We start from the raw sequence: 7,644 nt of genomic DNA on the forward strand, positions 1-7,644 counted from the left end.
GTCCAAGCGAGCGCGCCTCCTCCTTCTTGACTCTTTTCTTGCTGGGCTGACAATCGGTCCAGGCCGCGGAGCCGCCGTTCGGGGGCCAGCCCAGTAGGCCTTGCCGTCCCTTTTCCCCACCCTGTTACCCGGCCGGGCCTGAGGAGATAAGCTGGGGCAACGAGAGCCTCTATTTGCTCTTTTTAAGGAGGTCGCCTCCCCCTTTCTTCAATATTAGCCTCTTTTCAATATAGCCCGATAAGTTATCGGTGTCCCCCCCCTCACCGCCCCCCAACGCTAAACCTTCCACTGCCACCTCCTGGGCGCCCTCTACAATTGAGAAGTCGCAGGGCTCCTCGGTCCTCCCTTTGATACAAAAACACCCGAGACGCACGACGACACGTTTTTTTACGCTACTTTCTAAGTGTGGGCGCCGCGGTTGTTAATTTGTTGACGCCAACTCTGCGGGCACCTCAGGAGAGTAAAGGAGGCGGGCCGAAAGTTAAGGCTACGTGTAGGGACCGCAGTGCCCTCTCGTGCATCGATGATCTCTTTCCCCGGAGTTGCATAGCTCGTTCGTCGGAGCTTTTCTTAACTACGCTTTACTCTGCTCCCCTGCCTAACGCGATCGAGGGATCTTGCTTGCCTGCCCCCCCCCCCCCCCAGCACAACAGATCAGATTGGCAGCAAGGTTAGGTAGCCAAAAGAGAAGGTTGGCTGGGCTGCAGGTTTCCCTGCAGGTTTTCTTTCTCTGGATCTGGTTACTAAGGAGACAGCCCAGACAAGGTCACGCTGAAGGGTCAATGTCAGCTTGCTGCAACTGTAGCAAATGAAAAACTTTCTCTTCTTTACCCCCACCCCCAACCCATTGCACTAATTTTTACTGCACCTTGGGCAAAAAGGGAGAAAGATGCTTGTGACATTTTAAAATATCACCGTGGGAAAAATCAGGAGCATAAACACTATTGTGCGCAGGAACTAGTATTGTGTTCTTAAAATGTTGAAGAGTTGACATGAAACAAATGAGTGAATACTCGAGTCCATGAGTAAATTCTGAACAGATTCTCCACTCAGGAAAAGGTGTTGTGTCAGTAAACTTAAACCATACCTAGTTTATATCAAGAATAAATCAACAACTTAATATACTGAATTATTGTGTCCTTGGATTCATCTGTCTAAGATGCAGCATTCTTTGTTTCATTGGGTTTAATGGACCACATGAAATAGCCAATGGTTGGTCAATCAAAATTGTGGCTTAATGTTTAAAACCCAAGCCAGTCAATAATGGTTTACCCAACAAACCATGGGTAAACCATGCATATTGGGCTAGACAAGAAAAACAGTTTATGACAAATTTGCAACTACTTATCTAGCCCATGTTTTTTAGATGAAGAGAAGAGAATAATTTATTTATTGGCCAAGTGTGATTGGACACAAAAGGATTTTTTTTCTTTGGTGCATATGCTCTCTGTACATAAAAGAAAAAAAATACATTCATCAAGAATCATAAGAAACAACACTTAGTGATAGTCATAGGGAACAAATAAGCAATCAAATCATACTAGGAAACAAAACAATATAAATCGTAAATATGGAAGCAACATGGTTATAGTCGTAAGTGGGAGGAGATAGGTAATAGGAAGGATGAGAAGAATAATAGTAATAGTAAATAATTTGACTGTTGTGGGAATTAGTTGTAAGCAGAGTAATGGCACTCGGAGAAAAACTGTCCTTGTGTCTAGTTGTTCTGGTGTGCAGTGCCCTATAGCGTCATTTTGAAGGTAGAAGTTGAAACAATTTATGTCCAGGATATGAGAGGTCTAGATATTTTACAGCCCTTTTTTTGACTCGTGCAGTATACAGGTCCTCAATGGAAGGCAGGTTGGTAGCAATTATATTTTCTGCAGTTCTGATTATCTGTTGAAGTCTGTGTCTGTCTTGTTTGGTTGCAGAGCCAAACCAGACAGTTATAGAGGTGCAGATGACAGACTCAATAATTCCTCTGTAGAACTGAATCAGCAGCTCCTTGAGCAGTTTGAGCTTTCTGAGTTGATGCAGAAAGAACATTGTTGTGCTTTTTTGTTGACATTTTTTATGTTAGGTGCCATTTTAAGTCTTGAGATATGATAGAATCTAGAAACCTGAAGGTCTCTGCTGATACTGTGTTATCTAGTATTGTAAGAGGTGGTAGTATAGGAGGATTTCTTGTAAAACTGTGATGATGAACCTATGGCACGCGTGCTGGAAGTGGCACGCAGAGCCATCTCTCCGGGTACATGAGCCGTCACCCGTTGCTCTTCAGGGTTCCGGCCAGATGGTCTTCACACACACGGGAGCGCTGGAAACCAGAAGAGCGGCCTCTGGGTGCGCATGCGCGTGCTGGGAAGATGATCTTCCAGTTTCTGGTGTGTGCATGTGCACCGGCCAGCTGGTGTTTGCCAGCACACTAGAAACTGGAAGATCATCTTCCCAGTGCACACAAACGCACCAGGCTGCTGCTCTTCCGGTTTCTGGCATGTGCGCAGGCACCCCCGTTTCGGCACTCGGTGCCAAAAAGGTTTGCCAACACTTTCCTAAAGTCTACCACCATTTCTACGGTTTTGAGTGTGTTTAATTCAAGATTGTTCCGGTTGCACCACAAGGCTAGTTAATCAACTTCCCGTCTGTATGTAGATTTGTCGTCTCGCATAAGACCAATCACTGTTGTAACATCTGCAAACTTCAGTACTTGAATGAGATGGATGCATCAAAAATCTCAAATGCAAGACACGACTAAGCAAGACTAAGTGTATTTTAAATATATATATTTACTTGATTTTTATCCCATTTTTATTATTGTTTGTGAAGAACTCAAGGTTGGAAATGTACCTGAAACTCTTTCCTCCTCCTATTTTCCCCCCCCACAACAACCCTGTGAGGTGAGTTGCCTGAGAGAGACTACTGACCCAAAGTCACCCAGATGGTTTTTCTTGCCTAAAGTGGAACTAGGATGACATGACCACAATTCACAATTTTAGTGACATCCCCTCCATTGACTCTGTTGGAAGCTAGCTGTGAAGAATGCAAATTGTGATCAAATGACTGGAGGAAACTGTGATGGTTGTATGTGCAAGGACCAGTCATTAAATTACTTTTTCAGCACTGCAATAACTGAACAGTTGCTAAACAGGACAGAAATTAAGCAAGGACCACCTGTATTCTGTAAATATCAGCAATTATTTCATGAATGACAAGGTATTGTCACAGCTAATTTCATACATTGTACTATGCCAGGGCTATTAACTAGTTTATTAAACAGTGGCCTGTTTAGTGGTATGGATAAAATATCACAATGATGTCAAAATTATTATGTGCATAAAGATGTCAACTATGTCACAAGTTCTGATGCAAGTACTGTATATAAGTCATAACATGTCTGATTATGCAATCACATGCATGTTATCATTTGTCCCCTTTGCTTATGCTCGTGATCATGTTAGTGGATGAAGCAGAGATTGCCTTAAAAATACATTAGTTTAGCTAATAGAATTGGCTGACAGACAAAAACAGTGATATTCTACTGTAAGAGCAAGTTGAATTCCCTGCAGTAAGTTACTGTGCCACATTTAGTAGGATCTCTTGAATTTCCACTCATATAATGTAGTTTACTTTTTTTATTTATTTTTTATTTTTTTTATTATTATTCATATTTCTATGCTGCCCATCCTCCGAGGACTCTGGGCGGCTTACACCAAAGACAGTATACTAAATAGCATATTGCCCCCAACAATCTGGGTCCTCATTTTACCCACCTCGGAAGGATGGAAGGCTGAATCAACCTTGAGCCGGTGAGATTTGATCCGCTGATCTGCTGAACTAGCAGTCAGCTGAAGTAGCTGCAGTACTGCACCCTAACCACTGCGCCACCTTGCTAATACTAGAACAATTAACTACAAAAAATGTTTGTATTGTGTCCACACTCCTATCTGCTTTAATCAAAATGATGAAGACTGCATTGTACAATACTGTAAGCTCCACAGTTTTGATCGTATTCTTTATGTTACATCACAACATGCATATACAAAAGGCAAGGCCTGCAATGTCACAGTGCAATGCTGTTTTTGTTGGACTGATTAGTTTGACACATGTAAACAGAATAAAAGAGTTGGAAGGGACCTTGAAGGTCTTCTAATCCAACCAATATAATATAGCAACATAGCTGCAATCAGGAGCTTTGTATTTCTGATTTAGTTGCATTAGGGTTCCTTTTCAGTACTTATGATCTTTGTTCTCAATGTAATAAACCATGTAGAAATATGGTAGATTGAATCAATTTGATTGCCTGGGTTGCCCATAATAAACTTAACTCATGAACTATCAAAAAGGCCAAGTTTACACAGTACACAGCTTTAAATTAGCCAACCGCATTTTAGCACATGCAACATACAATATTTAATATTGCATCAAATTTGAGAAGAATTTTACTGATCTTTGCCACCAACTCCACTTCTGAAGCAAAATATAGCTTTAATCAAGGTAGAATCTCAGCAGGTAGCAACATCTTGCTGACCTTCTCTAGACTTAGAAATAAAGCAGGGTCATGACTAATTAATACTTGGATCAGAGACCAGCAACAAATTTCAGGACTCTAGTCAGAAATTTAAAAAAAATATCCAGGAAGAAAGCAGTGACAAACTACTTCCTCATTATTGCCAAAAAATGGCGTAGTTATGAACACGATGTCATCAGGGTATAAGCTTCATTCAAGGGAATTTTTGTTTCTTTATCAGAAATGAATAAGTTGATTATAGTAAATTCTTGTGGGGGTAATAGGAAGTAGTAGTATAGGAACAAAGAGTGGTGATCAGTAGTGCTTGTATCACCTGCAATCTTATGTTTATGAATAGATCATATCTAGATAGATATGTTAAAAGAATATAATTTATTCTTATAGTTAAGTCACTATTTCTTGGTGTTTTCTGGGACCAGGAAGTTTTAATATGTTTCTTTTTGATGAGGAGTGAGATATGGTGTTATATACAGGTAGTCCTCAACTTACAACAATTCACTTAATGACTATTTGAAGTTACAATGGCACTGAAAAAAGTAATTTATGACCATGTTTCACACTTATGACTGTTGCGACATTCCAATGGTAACATGATTCGAATGCTTGACAACTGACTCACATTTATGACAGTTGGAGTGTGATCACCTTCTGCGACCTTTGGACAAGCAAAAGTCAATGGGGAAACTAGATTCACTTAACAACGGTGTTACTAATTTAACAACTGCAGTGATGCACTTAATCAATGTGGCAAGAAAAGCCGTAAAATGGGGCAAATCTCACTTAACAAATTTCCCACTTAGCAACATAAATTTTGGGCTCAATTGTTAGCATAAATTGAGGACTACCTGTATTTATCTCTATTAGTTTCCCTTTCCATTCCTAGTCTAATGAGATAATCTTCTCCTGTTTTGATTGCAGAGGAATAGGCAAATTTCTCCAATAGCAGACTATTAATTATTTGTAGTAATGATTTATAATGAAACAAGATGATACATAATATTAATATTTTTCAAACTTAATGTAAATCCAATCTTTTCTTAACCAGTTACTCAGTTCTTTTGTTTGCTAGACAGTTCAATTTATAGTCCACATTTCATATTCATTGAAATAATAATTCCAGTAATCTGTACTTTTATTGTAATTCCATTGTCTGCTGAAATGTGGAATATGCCCACATCTGAACTACATGTAATCCAGTGTCTGATTCACACATAGCTGAATGCATGACCTATAGTTATATGGTTTAAGGGATATCAGATATGCCATAACTTTGCAATCACTGGGTGTGTATGTATGAATTCATTTTTGCTATCACATTTTTCTATGGGGGATATAATACATTAGAATTTCTCTTATTTTTACTACTTATTTTCTTATCTGGTGGCAATACTTTTAAATGACGTGAGGTTGCTAGCATCCTTTTTTTGATGTTAACAAAAGTTAAACAGATTTGGACTTGCTTGGCATCTGGAGTAAAGATTAGGAAAAATAATTGGGGAGGGGAAGATAGCAGTGGCAAACTCTTCTATATTGTTGTCAGGTTTATAGTGTGCAACATTCTTATATAGTTTCCAAGAATTGAGACTGACTTGAGGGAGATTCTTCCTATGCAGGTAGTCCTCGACTTACAACAGTTCATTTAAAGTTACATCATCAGTGAAAAAAATGACTTATGACAGTTTTTTTACACTTATGCCCATTAAAGCATTTTCATACTCATGTGATCAAAATTTGGATGGTTGGCAATTGTCTCATATTTGTGATGGCTGCAGTGTCCTGGGATCATGTGATCACCTTTTATGACCTTCTGACAAGCAAAGTCAAAGGGGAAGCCAGATTCACTTAACAACTGTATTACTAATGTAGCAACTATAGTGATTCACTTTACAAATCTGTCAAGAAAGATCGTAAAATGAGGCAAAACTCATTTAACAAATGTTTCATTTAGCAACAGAAATTTTGGGCTCAATTGTGGTCATAAATCAAGGATTACCTGTATTGCTTTAAGAAAGAGAGAACAGAGACTATAAAGGATGACTGGTACCTCATAAGGATTAAGTGTGCTTGAGAATCATAATATTATAATCTGTATATGTCTTTTGAGCTCTTTATATTACTCTTACAACAATGGCAATGAGATTTTGTATAAACATTGCAAAAGTTGCAACAAACAACATTCAGTATTTGCCTTAAATTACAAAAGTTTCAGAAACAATATACATATATATTCTAAACCTAAGTAATCATTTCACAGACTGTGGTTCCAACAAGATTATATAACACAAAGCCAGAAACAATGGTTAACACTTAATAATAGTTCACATTGTGGTTTAGCATGTACCATAGTATAAATCAGTCACTGTGGCTTTCTTTTTCGTTGATCCAATGCATGCTTCCTTAGAAACAAACCATCTCTATTTACATACATACATTTTATATTGCCTGTGCTCATGATTCATTCAATGCAATTTGTGTCTGACAAATAAATGCATAGGACCAATCTATTGATACATAATTATGTAATACTGATTAATTCTGATTAGCATCATCTTCATTTTTATTTAATGTATTTACTGAATAAGAATTTTTTAGTATAGACCAAGTTTGTATATATTACATGCTATGTATTATAAACTATATTTATTCCCATTTTAATTTCTTTGTGTAATTTTCCTGATTTTTTAAAAATGTTCTAAGGTAACAAGAAGTCTTTCTGACCTTAATTTGCTATAGTTAAGTAATACTCAACTACTGCTCTCTGCAAATGATATTGCAACATTGTGCTCAATACAACACTTTTAAAGCCTTGACAGGAACTCCATGGCTTCCACCCAATTCTCAAAACTCGCTTTTCAACTTTTTTATTTATTTATTTAAAGGGACACTTTGTAATAATGTGTGGGTGGACTTATTTGAGGTTAGGTATATAGCCTGACTCAAAACTGCAGGTCATGAGTATTAAGGAACATGTTTAAAGCCAAATAGTGACTGATGATATTAACAATTGCAAACTGTTTTTGTAATAGCTGTATCAACTGCAATTTAATGATTATCCAAAATGTGTCACAGGAGCTTGCATCAAGAATAACTTTTTTTGGTTCCTTTTGTTAATATTT

This window comes from Pituophis catenifer, unplaced genomic scaffold (assembly GCF_029215685.1).
Source record: "Pituophis catenifer annectens isolate HBS135680 unplaced genomic scaffold, rPitCat1.0.hap2 SCAF_3, whole genome shotgun sequence".
NCBI classification, from domain to species: Eukaryota; Metazoa; Chordata; class Lepidosauria; order Squamata; family Colubridae; genus Pituophis; species Pituophis catenifer.